The sequence below is a fragment of the Puma concolor genome, chromosome A1 (genome assembly GCF_028749965.1).
Source record: "Puma concolor isolate L17-30 chromosome A1, mPumCon1.1.hap2, whole genome shotgun sequence".
NCBI classification, from domain to species: Eukaryota; Metazoa; Chordata; class Mammalia; order Carnivora; family Felidae; genus Puma; species Puma concolor.
This window is the reverse complement of record NC_141667.1, coordinates 21,263,983-21,281,142: the sequence shown is the minus strand read 5'-3', so window position 1 is coordinate 21,281,142 and position 17,160 is coordinate 21,263,983. Positions and strand designations below refer to the sequence as shown.

The 17,160-nt window shown below is 36.3% G+C and overlaps 1 pseudogene; it reads right to left on the bottom strand.

The window, feature by feature from the left end:
• Positions 1-3,295: 3,295 nt before the first annotated feature.
• On the bottom strand, positions 3,296-3,608 carry LOC112861488 (10 kDa heat shock protein, mitochondrial pseudogene; annotated as a pseudogene).
• Positions 3,609-17,160: the final 13,552 nt, after the last annotated feature.

Sequence of the window (17,160 nt, the reverse complement as noted above, 5' to 3'; positions counted from 1 at the left end):
TCAGACAACTAAAATTGTTTGCTGCCATTCTAGCTAGGCAAACATAAGTGATCAATCAGCACCCATTTCCATTCTCCAGGCAGACATTGTGGTCTAGAAGAAATGAGAAAGGGACAAGAAATTCCATCTTGTGATTACATTAAGTAGGTACTGTTCACATAGTAGTTTTCTGCTTCATCTATTCCCCACCTTGGACATACATGAACAGAGGACATCTTGTTTGTTAAATCCAGAGACTAAATGCAGAATAATGTTTCAGAAGAGAAATTATGTATGGCTGGGATAATGGATTAGGGAACCAGATGCTTATATGTAAAAATCTAAAAACTGAACAAGCCAGTTGTTCAAGTATTTTCCTATTTTTCACCTACTAGTCACTTGCTATGGAGCTCATCTATTTTGGAGAATGATTACACCTGGGCTAAGGGTAATCTCAGTGAGAAATAAGATAGCATAAATATAGAAGGATATAGATATTTAGCCAATATATAAGTTCATTCTTCAAACACTTAGAGACCATAAGGAAAAAAATATGTACCTTTGTAGAATGACACTGCTTTGTGTTTAAGCACTACTGTTTGGAAGGATACATTAAATTTCTCTATGGAAGGAAGACACAATGAAAAGTAATTCAACTTTATTTGCTAGATAGAAAGGTTTGTTGTGAGGGACTGTGTCTGGCATACTACATTGAGATTTGAATACTTTCCCATTGACTCCTTCTCCCTCTTCCATGGAAACATTTTGTTTCCTGTGTGCACAGTTCACAACGTAAATGAGCAGAAGGCAAATACAACTTTGATGCCAAACACAGACTTATCTAACATCATTTGCGCCATGCAAGAGAAAATTGCCAGAGAAAAAACATACTGCTCAAACCCTAGACAGGAAAAGCATATTCCTAGACAGAAAATAGATGTCTGCCTGGGCTGGATGGAAGAAAAGGGAGAGAAGTCTATGAAATTTAAAAGTAGAAAAAATTTCCTCTCCTTTTTCAGGCAGGGGAAAAGAAAAAAACATAGAAAGAGGACGATGAGGTGCATCTAGATGGAGAGAACCATGCTTAACATTTGAAAATATTTCCCATACACAAATTAGAGACATGATAAAATAGAACATCTTCTGAATCTGAATTATGTGAGCATAAGAAATTCTTAGGTGTTACAAAGAAAGAAACCTTCTGGCTGGTGGGTTTTTTTTTAAACTTTTGTTTGTTTTTTGGCAAGTGTATTATAAGAAAGGTTTTATAAACAAATAGAACCTGAAATAGGTAAGTAACCAACATTTTGTTTTGGTAGAAAAAAAAGTTACAGCAATCTATACAGGGATATAGTTTTGATTTCATTTTTAGCATGGAGAATATGCATAGAATGTAAAATATAAATAAATACTCTTGACTGCTTTGGGAAGAACATCTATCGTGAATACAATGATCCTGACAGTGGATAAGCTTGGGCTCTAGATTTAAAGTGTGGATGAATTTCTGTATACACTTATGTGTCTCTGGGGAAGTCATTGAACTTTTTAAATCCTCTCTGTTCTCATTTATATAATGGGGATAATAATCTTATCTACTAAATAGAAGGCAGAATAACTCAAGCAATAGCTTTCAAATATGTAATATGTAATAAGCAACCAACACATTGTTTTTATATTTTTTGAAACACATTAATTTTTTTAAAAACACATTAGTTTTTACTTTTAATTTTTTTTATGATGAAATTTCCTGGATTTTTAGTTTAAACATTATTCTATTGGTAATAAGGAATAACAAAAAAGTTTTCAATCTAGCAAATGAAATTACCAAGTTTCTCTCCAGTGAAAAATTTCTTAGCTCTAAGAAGTGTGAAATTGAATGGAGAATGGATGACATAGTCAGAAAAATCGGTTTATGGCTTTAAAAACATGAATTGCACATTGTTCATACTAATAAATTATTAGATAATATCCTGACTATGACTGTAGGAAAAACTATGGAAATGTTGAAAAAAGATACTCACTATCAAGGCGCCTGGCTGATTCAAACAGTGCAGCGTATGACTCTTGATCTCACAGTCGTAAGTTTAAGCCTCACATTGGGCATGGAACCTACTTAAAAATAGAAAATAAAAGATACTTGCTATTTTTTCTTTTTTTTAACTCTTATTTAGTTTTGAGAGAGAGAGAGAGAGAGACAGACAGACAGACAGAGCATGAGCAGGAAAGGGGCAGAGAGAGAGGAAGACACGGAATCCAAAGCAGGCTCCAGGCTCTGAGCTGTCAGCATAGAGCCCCAGGGAAGCTCGAACTCATGAACCATGAGATCATGACCTGTGCCTAAGGTGGCTGCTTAACCTACTGAGCCACCCAGGTGCCCTGATACTTGCTATCTTATAACGGGAACATTGCCATTTGATTTTTAAATCTATTTTATAAATAAAAACCTCAGGATAACTCAATATTTTTGGACAGTATATATTTACCAGTATTTTATAATTGTATAAAAATATGTAAAATTGTGTTTAAAATATTTAAGTTAATGTTCCTTGGTCAGTTCTGAAAATTTAACTACGCTTTGTATCAGAAACATGCTGAGTGACCATATAATGAACATCAGATATGCAAATTTGCCTTGAAATTATGTAATTTACTTTTTAATAACTCATTGTTTAAGATGACAGTACAGAGGTGCCTGGTCTGCTCAAGCAGAAGAGCATGTGACCCTTGATTTTGGGGTTGTGGGTTCGAGCCCCATGTTGGGGGGAGATTACTAAAAAATGAATTAGAAATTACAATGTATAATTACCAACTCATGTTATCTTTTCATATATAATTATATATAAAGCAATCTTGGATAATATACATCTTAAGCAGTTAATCTAGAAGTGATTTCACTGTATCTTCTTTCCTAAATCACATATTTACAAGTGTTTTTTAACACTTTTTCATTTTTACCCATCGAAACATTTTGAAATTGACAAATGAAACATTTGTCGATTAATTTAAAATTTATTTCAGATAATTTTACCATCTTAACAGCATAGTGCACAGTCTGAAATGTTAAAATCTGAGTTGTTTTAATCCAATCTAAGATTGAAGTAACTATTGTGCTTCTCAAATATGAATCTTTTCATTTCAGAAAAGGATAAAATATCACAGAAAACAAAAATCTGAAGCTTCTTATTGACTTATTGGGGGGGGATACCATTAGTTTATTATAAAAGAGAGACATGCAAATTATCTACATGATGAATAATTTCACAGCTTCAGTGGAATGGGCAGCTTTCACGTGATGCCAGTTCAGTAATGGTTTATTTCAGTCCACATACTTTCTGAGAATGTCACTGTCTCTACATAAGAAATAATCCTTGTCAACCAGAACTACTTTGGTGTCTCCACATTCTGGGAGAAGAACTTTATCTATTTCCAACTTTCATGCTAACTGGTTGAAGTTCTCCACCCTTTCCTTTAGAGCTCAATCCAACAGCTAACTGCTAGTGCTTGCAATAGTTTTCCTTAAGATTTTTCTGGAAGCATGATGCCTCCTTTGGTTACTGTTAAGCTGCACTCTTTACAACTAAAACTCAGTCAAGGAGGGGAAGAAACTTTTGAAAGGCCTGTCCTGCCATAACTCTGGCCGCCACAGTTCACACTCTGCTCTCAAGCTGCTGCAGCCACAGGAAGACCTACAGTTTCACCCTTGGACCATGTGAACCTGAAGCTTTTTAATACAGAATGAAATTAGGCATCATAAATTGGACTTTTGAAGACCATTTTAGAAATTACAGATAGCAAATTAAAGGCAAGTCAATTTACCCTCAAAGCGCTAAATGCAAGTATTGTTAATGAAAATATAGATATCTGCCAACACTAAATAAGATGGAGTTATATATAAATGACACACAGATAGTATGCAAAATAGTACGTACTATTTGTTCTCAATGATTTCATTTATATAAAGTTCAAATTTTGACAAACCTAATCTATAATCCAGAAGTCAGGGTTATTAAACTACTCTTTGATATGAGTGTTGGATGTCTGCAAATGATATTTTTCTTTTTACCTGTTGACTCTTTTGTTAGGTGTTAGTACCAGGAAGGTGGCACTGAAGGAAGACTGGACAGCAGGGGGACAGAGAAACGATTTTCTCCATTTTTTTTCTTTGCTTTCCTAACGGACTTAGCACAGAAATGTCTCTTTACTCAAGCAGTGGTTGCTTTTTTCCTAGCACTTCCAAAAATAGCATCATTGTGTGTGTGTGTGTGTGTGTGTGTGTGTGTGTGTGTGTGATTATAAATACTGACAGGTCCTAAGATCTGCATTCACCAAACTGGGGACCCAGGAAACCTATAGAGTATTTCCAGTGCAAATCCAAAGACCTGAGGCTTTCCACTATAAGCCAGTGGTGGTTCCAGTCCATAAGCCTGTAGACTAGAAACCCAGGAAAAATTGATGTCTCAGCTCAAGGCAGTCAGACAGGAGTTCCCTCTCATTCAGCCTTTTTGTTCTGTTCAGATGTTTAATTAATTCCATGAGGCCCACCCACAATCTGCTGTACTCAGCTCATCAATGTAAATGTTAAACTCATTCAAAAACATCCTCACAAAAACATCCAGAAAAATATTGAACTAAACATCTGGACATACCATGGCCCAGTAAAGTTGACACGTAAAATTAAGCACTACATCCATTCTTTAAGTTTCTACATAGTAATAACCAAAAGCTTTCTCCTTTGTCACTCCACGTAGTAACTTCTTCCTGAAGTTACTATTTCAGTGTTCCCTCATGTGCCTGTTTCACATTTCATTTCTCCAATAACTCATATTAAATCCACATATTAACCTCTCTGGTTTGACATAATTAACTTAGATTTTGCTTTTCTGATGAGACGTGGCTGGCTCATCCTATGGTTCAAAGAGTGGTCCCAGAAAACAGGCCCTTAAAAATGAGATCCAGGAATTCATTTACATGTGATCCTTGGACTTGATATCAGTAACAGCTAATGAGAAATGGGATAATAGCAATTAGTGACATATAGTAGTAGCATTATGAATAATTAATTCTGAAGCATGAGTCTTGATGATCAAAGAAGTTGCCTGTTCTGGTAAGAATAATGACTACCAGGACTGTGAGATGCAGTGGCTTTTCCTGACCATCCTGGAAAGCTTACAAGTCAGGACAGTGGCTGTCCGGAGGACTGTAATTGGGAGAGGATATCAGAATTGTTTAGATTTTTACAAAGTCATTTCCTTAATCTGATTAACAGATAAAAATATTTATTCCCTTTGTGAAAATGAATCAAGGAGTAAAATTGCTTATGAATTTTTCTTTATGTGTTTCATATTTCAACAACATATCCAAAAAAAAAAAAAAAAAGACATAAGACTTGATGAAAAGGGATGAAAAGCTGACCATGATCATGTTGAGGACAATTTGAGTATAAAGAAGAATCATGGCAGTAATGTATTATAACAAACTGAATTAACTAAAAAATTCCTTGAATTCATAAGGAGAAAAAAAAACAAAAGTGAAGAAAGTTTCTTTTTTGTAGTGATGTGACAGTTTACAAACGTATAATTGATAGTCTTTAAAAATCATCAATTATTAAAGATTCAGACAAAGATACTCAAGAGATACTAAAAATCATTGTGTGAATGAATGTTTGTTAAAGAAAAGATTCTTTACATGATCTTAAAGAATAATCCTACAGTTTATTTCTTAATTACAAATTGAAAAATATACTCTAATAATAATGAAATCTGTCAGTCTCTTCCTTAACTAAATGTTCAATTTTCCATCACAAATGTGAGACACCCTCGTATGCATGTTGGATAGAAGGAGTTCGACAGCATCATCTATTTAATATGATTTTTAGAAATTATTGACAGAATCTAGTGAAAAGAAAATAGATAATTCACAATGCAGGACACGTTTTCAGTGTAACTGGTGTGTACTTTTCAAAAGTCATGAAGAATAGAGAGGAGCAATGGTGATGATGTAGCTTGGGCAAGATAAAAGAGACTTCACAGAAACATGCTGTATAAGAATCTGGACGGAAAAATTAGAAGATAAAAAAGGAATTGTGGAGCCAGCCAAGGAAAATAGGGAGGTCTATTTGTTTGGTTATATTTTTATGTCGCTTGATTTTTGTAGGTAATTTATAGTAACTTTATTATGGTTACATAGACCTGATGGCCTTTTCCTGAGACATACATGGATGGAATTTCCTCCCATCTGCAGTGATTTGGCAAAAGGAAAGATAAAGAGAGGAGGGACAGGTGTGGCAAGATACTAACATTTGATGCATCTGTTTGAAGGGTGTATAGGTGTTAACTGTGCATTTGAAATTTAATAAAATAAAATAAATAATTTAATAAAAAATATACACACTTATTTTCCTCCTCAGAGCTTTTTAAAAATGTTTTTAAGTTTATTTATTTATTTTGAGAGAGACAGAGACAGTGTGAGTGGTGGAGGGGCAGAGAGAGAGAATCCCAAGCAAACTCTGTGCTTCCAGCGCAGAGTCTGACACAGGGCTCGAACTCACAAACCGTGAGATCATGACCTGAACCAAAACCAGTTTACAAATGTATAACTGATAGTGATAAATACAATGATTAACTGGCTTAGCATTTTTGTATCTCTACCAATATTAAGTTAATACATGAGTTCTAGATTTATATAAAGCTTAAATTTCATGGAAGAAAATATGAGAATGAAACACTTTTCAAGTTCTCAACTGAATATATAAATTGAGAACTTAAATTATATATTTATTATTCTGAAAATACTAAAGCTATTAAACAACATTTTAAGAAGTGACTCTTATGTCTAAAATTAAACTTTTCACATATGACAGTGTCACATACAAAGAAACAGAATAAAAAATAAAATTATTATGGTGGACATCTTTCTTTGTGAATAAAGTTAAATGTTTATTAAAAATAATTTTGCTCTGGTTAGAATGTAGTAAGTTATAAGTGACCGTCACTCCTACTATAACAATACGATCAAGCCAAATAAATTATAAAGTCATAGCTTTCTCTTCCCTGTCAGAGCACGAAGCATTTACAAAATCTAAACAAAACAAATTCTAGAAAAAGAATTGCCCTTTATCAGAGATAATATTCCCTTAGTTACTTATCCCAGAAATCTTCTATTCTGGATGCAGAACAGAATGGGAACACATGGGAAAAGAAAAAGAAAAGGGAGAAAAACAACCGATTTTTTAATTAAAAAAATTTTTTTTTAACCTTTTATTTATTTTTGAGACAGAGAGAGACACAGCATGAACGGGGAGGGGCAGAGAGAGAGGGAAACACAGAATCGGAAGCAGGCTCCAGGCTCTGAGCCATCAGCCCAGAGCCGACGCGGGGCTCGAACTCGCGGACCGCGAGATCGTGACCTGAGCCGAAGTCGGACGCTTAACCGACTGAGCCACCCAGGCGCCCCGAAAAACAACCGATTTTAAGGGCTATGTGTCGGTGTATAGGCCAGCATGATGAATTAGAGCCCTAAGGATTCCCAGCCATGGAGTGAGTGTCTTCCAACTTGGCAACACTTTCCCTGATGGTCTTCACCAAGTAAATATGAAGAGAATGCCAATAGGTGGGCACCAGGAACCAGAGCTGACACAGTTCTCCATAAAGTGGCATAAGGCACTCCAGCATCTAAGGCAACAGCCCAAGTGTCAGGACAAGGCGGAAGAGCCGAGAAGCACTTTCAAAGCACCAATGGCTGGCACTGAGTGCCAGGCAGCAGCCTGATGAAGGCCATGAACAGGCGAGTGTCATGAAGAGAGGACGTATGAGACAGTTAAAAATTGAGCAGAGCAGAGAGCATAGAAAACACCCACACCGAAAAATCTAGAAGTAGGTTGAAAATCAAAAAGAATCTCCCACAGTAGAGATGAATTTTATCAGAGCTATAAATCCAAGTGAGATACTCAGATCCCATTCCTATGAAAGGGCAGGTACTGATCATGGTCTCAAAATATTTGAAGTGAGTGGTGAAGTAAATTAACAAAACTTGTGTAAAAAAAAAAGTCAAATGCAGCTAAGCTACTGACTAGATGTCAGTCATATAATCTAGCAGCCTGATAGAATATGGGGTATGTTCTGGAAATCACATTTTTTGTGTCAACCTCCACCGTTTGTTCTTTTTAAAGACAGTAATCTACATACAATTAACATTGTGAAATTCCAAAGTAACACAAACATATGCCCATATTCAAGGGAGAAAAGTTCAAAAGAAGATTTTGAAATAATCAGAAAAAAAAAACTTTAAATAAGTCTGAAAAATATTAGATAAAAAGTTTGGAAAAAGTTGATACATAAACAGATGGCAATTTTCAGTGTAGAAATGGAGACTATTAAAAGAAACAAATGAGGGGCGCCTGGGTGGCGCAGTTGGTTAAGCGTCCGACTTCAGCCAGGTCACGATCTCGCGGTCCGTGAGTTCGAGCCCCGCGTCAGGCTCTGTGCTGATGGCTCAGAGCCTGGAGCCTGTTTCCGATTCTGTGTCTCCCTCTCTCTCTGCCCCTCCCCCGTTCATGCTCTGTCTCTCTCTGTCCCCAAAAAAATAAATAAACGTTGAAAAAAAAAATTAAAAAAAAAAAAAGAAACAAATGAAAAGGCTAGAACTAACAAATATAATAATGTTAAAAACCCATTATTGAAATTCAGAATGAGACACAACTGAAAAAAAAAGAATCAGTCAACTTAAAGCCAATCTATAAATTATGTCAAAGATGAAGAGTAAAAACAATAAAATTAAAGAGAATACTCAAGATCTGTGGAAAACATCAAATGTTCCAGCATTCATTTAATTTGAGTCCCAAGGGAGCAGAAAGAAATTGGACCCAAGACATATTTAAGAAAAGAGTGGCCAAGAATTGTCCCAAAGTGTTATAATGACTCAACTCAAAAATTTAGGAAGCTCAGTCTGTCCAAAACAGGATAAACACAAAGAAAATCAAACGACTCATCACAGTCAAAGGTCTGTGCACTAAATACAAAGAAGAAATAACAGAAAATATTGGGGAAGGACATATTGCAAATAAATAAGTAAACAAAAATGATGCTTAAAGTTTTATCAGAAAAAAAAAATCTGAGAAAGAAGACATTGGAATTATATCTTTATAGTGCTGGGGGCAGAACAGAATTCTTTTATTTTTCTTTTTTTAATTCCAGTTAGTATACAGTGTTATATTAGTTTCAGGTGTACAATATAGTGATTCAATAATTCCATACATCATCCTGTGCTCATCACGGTAAGTGCCCTCCTTAATCTCCATCACTCGCTTAAACCATCCTCCCACCCAGTTCCCCTCTGGTAACCATCAGTTTGTTGTCTTTTGTTAAGAGTCTGTTTCTTGGTTTCTCTTTTTCTTTGCTCTTTTGTTTTGTTTCTTAAAGTCCACGTATGAGTGAAGTCATATGGTATTTGTCTTTCACTGACTGATTTCACTTAGCAGAGTGCACTCTAGTTCTATCCATGTCATTACAAATGGCAAGGCTTTATCCCTTTTTATGGTTGAAAAATATTCCACTGCATATATCTACCACATCTTCTTTAACTATTCATCGATTGATGGACACTTGGGCTGCATCCATATATTTATGTTTTATTTATTATGTAAATAATGCTGCTATAAACATAGGAATGCATGTATCCCTTTGGACTAGTATTTTTATGTTCTTTGGGTAAATACCCAGTAGTGTCACTGCTGGATCATAGGGTAGTTCTATTTTTTTTTTTTTTTTAATGTTTGTATTTATTTTTGAAGGAGAGAGTGAGACAGAGCATGAGCGGGGGAGGAACAGAGAGAGGAGACACACAGGCTCCAGGCTCTGAGCTGTCAGCACAGAGCCCGATGTGGGGCTCGAACCCACAAACTGTGAGATCATGACCTGAGGTGAAGTCGGACGCTTAACCGACTGAGCCACCCAGGCGCCCCATAGGGTAGTTCTAATTTTAACATTTTGAGGAAACTCCATGCTACTTTCACAGTAGCTGTGCCTGTTTGTATTCTCCCCAAAAATACATAAATACACCTAGAATTCTTTATCTTAGAACATCATTTTTAAAATGAAGCAAAATAAATACATTAAAATAAATTTTAAAAATCTACTTTAATTGTCTCAGGAGAACTGTGCAACAATCAATGATGAAAATTTCTCTATTCTGAAGTTAAATGACACCAGATGGAAGTCCAAATGTGTAGGAGGAAATAAAGATTAAAATAAAAGGTAAATATGTAAATACATGAATGAGCATAGCTAATCTGCTCATCAAAAGACACCATAAGAAAAACGAATGTATAAGCCACACACTGGAAGAAAATATTCATTGTAGGTTTATCTGAAAAAACACTTATTTCTGGGATATAAAGAACTTTTAGAAATCAGTATTTAGAAGACAGCCATTGAATTTAATAAATAAATAAGTAAATAGGTAAACAGTGCAAAACTTGAGCAGATGTCACTAAAAAAACATATACAAATGTTGAAAAAGCACATGAAAAATTATGAATAGCATTAGTTATCAAGGACATGCAAACTGAACCACAATGGATCATGCTTTCCTACCACTAGAACAACTACTATTAAGCAATTATAATGCAAAATGTTGGAGAGGATGTAGAACAAGTTAACTTCTTATATATTGTTAATGGGTGTGTGAAAAAGGAAATGTAGTTTAAAAAGACAATGTACTTATATGTTCTGACGAAGGAACAAAAAACCCAATTTTTATTCAGTCTTATTCATAGTAGACCAAAAGAGGAAATGGTTAAAATTCCAACAACTGGGGATGATAAAAATTCTAGCATTTTCATAGAATGTAATGCTACTTAGGTATAGCAAAATATCAACTACTGCTACATATTATAACACTGATGAATTCCAAATACATGTTATCTTGAAAACATGTTGAACACAAGAAAACCCAAACCTGCATCATATATGTATTAGTTATCTATTGTTGTTTATCAAATTACAGGAATACCTAGTGGCCTAAAACAACAATTTCTTATTTCACAGTTTGTGTGGGTCAGGAATCTGAGCACAAGTTAACTAGGTACCTCTGACTTCAAGTTCCCAGCTTTGCAGTCAGTATTGACTGGGGATGTGGCATCTGAAGTCTCAATAAGGGGAGGATCTGTTTTCAAACTCACTCATGTGGATGTTGGGGGGAGTTGTTTCCTGCTGAAGTATTGGATTGTGAGTCTTCCTTCAGTTCCTTGCTCTGTGGAGCTTGGTGGAGGCTGACTTTCTAGGGAGGTAGCGAGAGCTCCCAATGTAGAAGACACAGTGTCTTTGTAACTTAATGTTAGAAGTAACCTTCTTTTGACATATTCCAGTCACTAGGAAGCAAATTACAAAGTCCAGCCTACACCAAGGGGAGGGAAATACCTCAGGGCATGAAGATCAGGAAGTGGGAATTATTAGTGGTCATGTTAGAGACTGTCTACTACACCTATGATTCCATTTATATAAAATAAATGGACAAGCAAACTGATTCATGCTGACTAAAATCAGTAAATGGTAATGTTCAATGAATGGCAGGCAAAGTTTAGCCGGAAAGAAGAATGAAGGAATTTTCTGGATTACAGAAATGATCTCCATCTTGGGGGTAATAATAGGGTATTTTCAATTTTTAAAATTTAGTACATTGGTGAACCTGAAATATTACATATATATATAATATTTTAGTATTATAATTATAACATATATAATCTATAATAATATGCATATAAATATTATATCATATGTAATGTATACATATTTCCTTTTATCATTTATACTTTAATAAATTATGAAAACAAAAACAGTACAATTAAAAATTTGAACTATTTGAATATTGTAGAACTAATAAAATCAAAATTATTTAGATGATAAGAAACGTCAATATATTACGTTTAATTTTCTGCAAAAAGTATCTACCAATTTTTTGTTGAAACATATATTGTTAGATCATAAATTTGTTTTTTAGCCTAAATGTGCATAGAGGTGGTATTCACTGCATGTTTATGTACGGATGGATGTATATATGTATCTGTCACAAAATTCCAAATTACATATAAAAGGGTAAGTAAATATACATATTAATAATGTAGCTTTCCTGTTCTTGCCTCATATGTACTTTCTGTTCTCAGCTCATTGCAAAACTTCCCTTCCTATCAAACACATGTGAGTTTGTGATTTTTTTCCTGATTACCTTTTGTTACCTAACAAATGACCTTGATTTAAGGTATAAAGCACCGTTTGATTATGGCCATGGTTTCTCTGCATCGGGATTTAGAGGGGGCACAGTAGGGACAGCTTGTTCTTGCTCCACAAAGACTGGGTCCTCATCTGAGAAGACTCTAAAACCTGACAGGGACACAAATGATGCGGCTGAAATTAACTGAAGTTTTTTTCTTTTTATTTAATATGTCTGATGACAGGGCTGGGATTACTCTTAGGCTGAACTCAGCTGGGACTGTTGATCAGAGTACCTACATGAGGTTTTTTTTTTTTGGTGGCTTGGAATTTCATAGCCCGAAATGGGGGCCAGTAAGGGAACATCTGGAAGGCCCATTAAAAGGGACTATTCTTTCTTTTTTTTAATATTTAGTTTTGAGGGAGAGAGAGACAGAGAGAGAGAGAGAGAGAGATAGGGCATAAGTGAGAGAGGTGCAGAGAAGGGGACACAGAATCTGAAGCAGGCTCCAGGCTCTGAGCTGTCGGCACAGAGCCCAACGTGGGGCTTGAACTCACAGACTGGGAGATCATGACCTGAGATGAGGTCGGACGCCCGACCAACTGAGTCACCCCAGTTCCCCACAGAGGGACCATTCCAAAAGGGACCAAGATGAAGCTGAAGGGCCTTTTGTAATCTTTCTTTGGATGTCATAGCATTATTGCTCCTGCTACACTGTATTAATCAAAACAGTCAGAAGCTTACTTCAAGAGGAGTTGACAAAGACTCCAACTCTATGAGAAAAGAGGCAAATAAGTCATAACTTTTTTTTTCTGCTGCTACTACCTCATATGCTACTACATACCTCATGCTTACATATCACACCCAGGGTTGTTAGGCAGTTAGTTAGGCAGGAGGGAGGAGGGATAAAGCAGGTGCTGGTCACACCCTCAGTGCTACCCCTGAGGAGATGCCTTACAAACTTTCATTTCCAGAACATTCCAAGGTAAAGGACTGTCCCAGGTGATTCAAAAAATAACCTCCTCTTACCCCACCTGAACATATACCAGCCCTGAGGGCATCCATTGGCTTCAATTGGCATGAATACTACTCTGAGGAACACTGGCAGATGGATTTTACTCAGATGCCACCCTGCAGAGGATAGAAATACCTCCTCATGCAGTTGAGACCTTCATAGGATGGATAGAGGCATACCCCACACAGACCAAAAGGGTAATTGAAGTAGTCCGCAAACTTCTACATGGAAATAATCCCCTGATTTGGCCTCCCAAAGTCACTTCAAAGTGACAATGGACACTGGTTTGTGGCCACCGTAGTTCAATCTGTCTCCAAAGCACTGGGTATCAAATACCACCTTTATTGTGCTTAGAGGCCACAGGTATAAAGGTATAAAGGGCCAGCCTATACCCAAAAATTATTATTAAAAACCTCACGCAAGAAATATCACTAAACTGGAAAGAAACCTAGCCACGTTCTCTTCTCTGTAGTCAGCTCCTAAGGAGGCCCTGGGTTGAAGTCCTTTTGAGGCCCTGTGCTGGCAACTCTTCCTCACTACAGACTTCTTGGTAGATCCAGAGACCCTAGGAATACAAACTCATATCATCTCTCTCTCCAAATTTCAGCAGGCTTTAAAGGAATGCATCCTAACAGTTTCCACTACCAAATAAGAGACACCTTCTCTATTTGAACCTGATGACCAAGTTCTAATCAAAATCTGAGAAGATGGCTGCCCTAAGTCCAAACTGGAACGTACTTAGAAAGGGCCTTTTCCAGTTCTTTTGTCTTCCCCTATAGCCATCAAGGTACCAGGAATCCCTAGCTTGATCCATCATTCCAGAGTTAAACCCTGGAATTAACCCCCAGCAGACACCACAGATGTCTACTCCTAGTGAATCCCTTGAACACTTGAAGTTAACTCTTCAAAAAGATTCTTCATGGGGGCATGAGTGGCTCATTCAATTAAGCAACTGAATCTTGATTTTGGCTCAGGTCATAATCTCGTGGTTCGTGGGTTCAAGCCATGCATCAGGCTCATACTGACAGCGCAGAGCCTGCTTGGGATTCTCTCTCTCCTCTCTCTCTGCCCCTCCCCCATGCATGTTTTCTCTCTCTCTCTCTCTCAAAATAAATAAACTTAAAAAAAAGATTCCATGACAAATAAGTCTTCTGTCTTTCTCTGTGTTATCTCATTAAGAAAAGAGCTTGCCAGGGGCTCCTGGGTGACTCAGTCAGTTAACCCTCCAACTTTGGCTCAGGTTGTGATTTCATGGTTCGTGGGTTTGAGCCCTGCATTGGGCTCTGAGCTAACGGCTCAGGCCTGGGGCCTGCTTCAGATTCTGTGTCTCCCTCTCTCTCTGCTTCTCTCTCTCTCTCCCTCAGATATAAATAAACATAAAAAAAAAAAAAGGAATAGAGTTTGCCATAGCCACCTTATCCTTTTTACAGCTCAATTCTTTGTCCCTGAATTGGGATCATTTCTCCTCCAAATCCTTTACTTCCTTCTTTGCCTTACTTAAAAATCTCCATACCAAGGGAACACTTGTCTTCCTGGGTCATCTGTCCACAACTGTTTACAATTACACCCTTACTTCCTTTAGTCCCCTCATTCTAGGGGCTTTCTTAATGTTACTCTTTAAACCAAAACTAATCAAAATGTTGGTATTCTTTGTCTCCTCCAGGTTAAGTGTAGTCAATTGCCAACTGGTCCTCAAGCAAAGATACTAACCTTAGATGCTTACAACCCTTTCCCTTTTGGAAGTCTCTTGGTTGCACACCTCCAGCCACCACTGCCTTCTCTCTGGACAGTCAGCAAGTGATGAACTCTTAAAACCTTCACAATGCCTCCTAACAGCTTGAAGAAGCCATTGTCCCATTTCCCAATGATTTGAGGTTCAATCACTTGAGGACGGAGTGTTAGGCAGTTAGTTAAGCATGAACAAGGAGGGTTAAAGCAGGAGATGGCAACACCCTTGGTGACACCTCCCAGGGTTGACAGCCACAACTTCAGAGCCACCTCTATGGACTTAACAGAACAGGTAGGGGCTAACCACAGAGCTGGCTCAAAAGCCACAAGAGGACTTCCAAGATCTGAGCATGCACACAAAGGGTACAACTTGCCTTTAAGTACCTTTAAAGTCACAACAAAAGCTCATTAGACACTCATAAATGTACAATACATAAATAAATACAATTATAAGAGAATGCATCATGGGTAGGTGCCATGTGCAGAGGCCAAAATGTTCTATAACCACCAGCTTACAATCAAAAATGTCAATCAAAGCCAAATTTATGTGTACACAAAGCAGGCTTAAAAGGTTGAAGCTAGAGCTTCTTGGGGCCATTGCCACTCTTGCTCCAACAGTGGCCCACTTTCACTCTTGAAAGTGTAACTTATCAGATCAATGAATTTTATCTCCTCAATCTTGTCTCAGGTCTCCAATCCTTTGGTGCACCTGGGACGAGCATTGAGTGACCAGGGAACAGAGTCACTATGTGTTGATCTGCATTTATCTTGTATGTAGGTGTTACTTGTAGCAGCTCTTTGTTCTTATATCAATTCAAGGATTTTGCTTGATTCTCTGTGAATAGTGTTCACTATTAGACCCTTTACTACTGATCCGCAATTCCTTGAGTTGACAGATTATTTTGTTTTCTGTATATAAGAAAAGCATAACTCATCTTCCTATCATATCTCCATCAATATGATAACCCTATTGATTTTGTGCCCTGAATGACCCATGTAGATCTTGGTTTCCTTTTCCCATGTTCCACTCCCTCTCCTCCACTCTATCTTAAAGAGTCCTTCATAAAAACATCTTTGATGTCTTTCCAAATATTCTACAAACATTTTGCCTAATGAAAATAAAAAAACTGTAGCCTATAGATCCAATTCCTTCCTTTTCATCACGCTTCAGAAAAAGGAAGTCATATGAAACTATATCTCAACACTGAAATTAACCTTAAAAAACATTTACATTTTCAAAGGATTACTCTGCTCTACTTCCACAACTTCCAGTTGTTTGCATCCTTGCAAAAGGGCATACCTTATGTATCAGACATCTATAATTTCTTTCTCTAAGGATTAAAAAGAGGCACATTTCTGTCTACCAAGACTCTTATGCTACCTACCATTCATGGACTTATATCCCAGTGCCATATAACCTCACAAAATAAACAACACAAAGTTCTATGTGTGATTTATATTCTTTCCTCAGACAACTCAGCAGTGATAAATATGAGCCTCAATTTGATAAGTAAATACAGCAGCTTGTTTGTTTTTTAAATAAAATAGATAAGTGTTTGACAATCCAATAAACAAAAAATGCAAAACTACCAATGGAAACAGAATTAGAAATGAGAAGTGCAGAATTAGATATGAGGAAGACAAACTGTAAAAAAAACACAAAACACCAAAACAATGCAAGGTGCAATCGATGCCAAAATCTAACTGATTTTTATATATAATTTTAATGATCAATAGAGACTTTGTATTAGCCATGATTTGTGCATGTGGATGTATAATTTTGAAATATATTTGAGATAAATAAATACTGAACATTTCACATTCATTTTGTGATAATTAAGTTTTCATTCCAAAACTCTTAAAATGCTTGAAAAGGATAACACATATAAAACTAAGTTACAGATTTATCCTTATACATTCATATATATATGAATATACATTTAGTTTCATGCATTATACCTATTACATAAAATTCTAAATAAAATCTTATGAAATTAATTTAACAGATAATTTACATATGTTCCACTCCTAATTCAGAAAAGAAATATTATTTCAGAACAAAGATAATATTAAATATAGCAGTTTATAGCAGTAGATTCAAGGGCAAGAAGAAGAATCTGATATACAAGCAAACACTGAGTAAATGTCACTCAATGGTTCTAATTAAAACAACAAACTTTTTTTTTTTTTTTCAACGTTTTTATTTATTTTTGGGACAGAGAGAGACAGAGCAT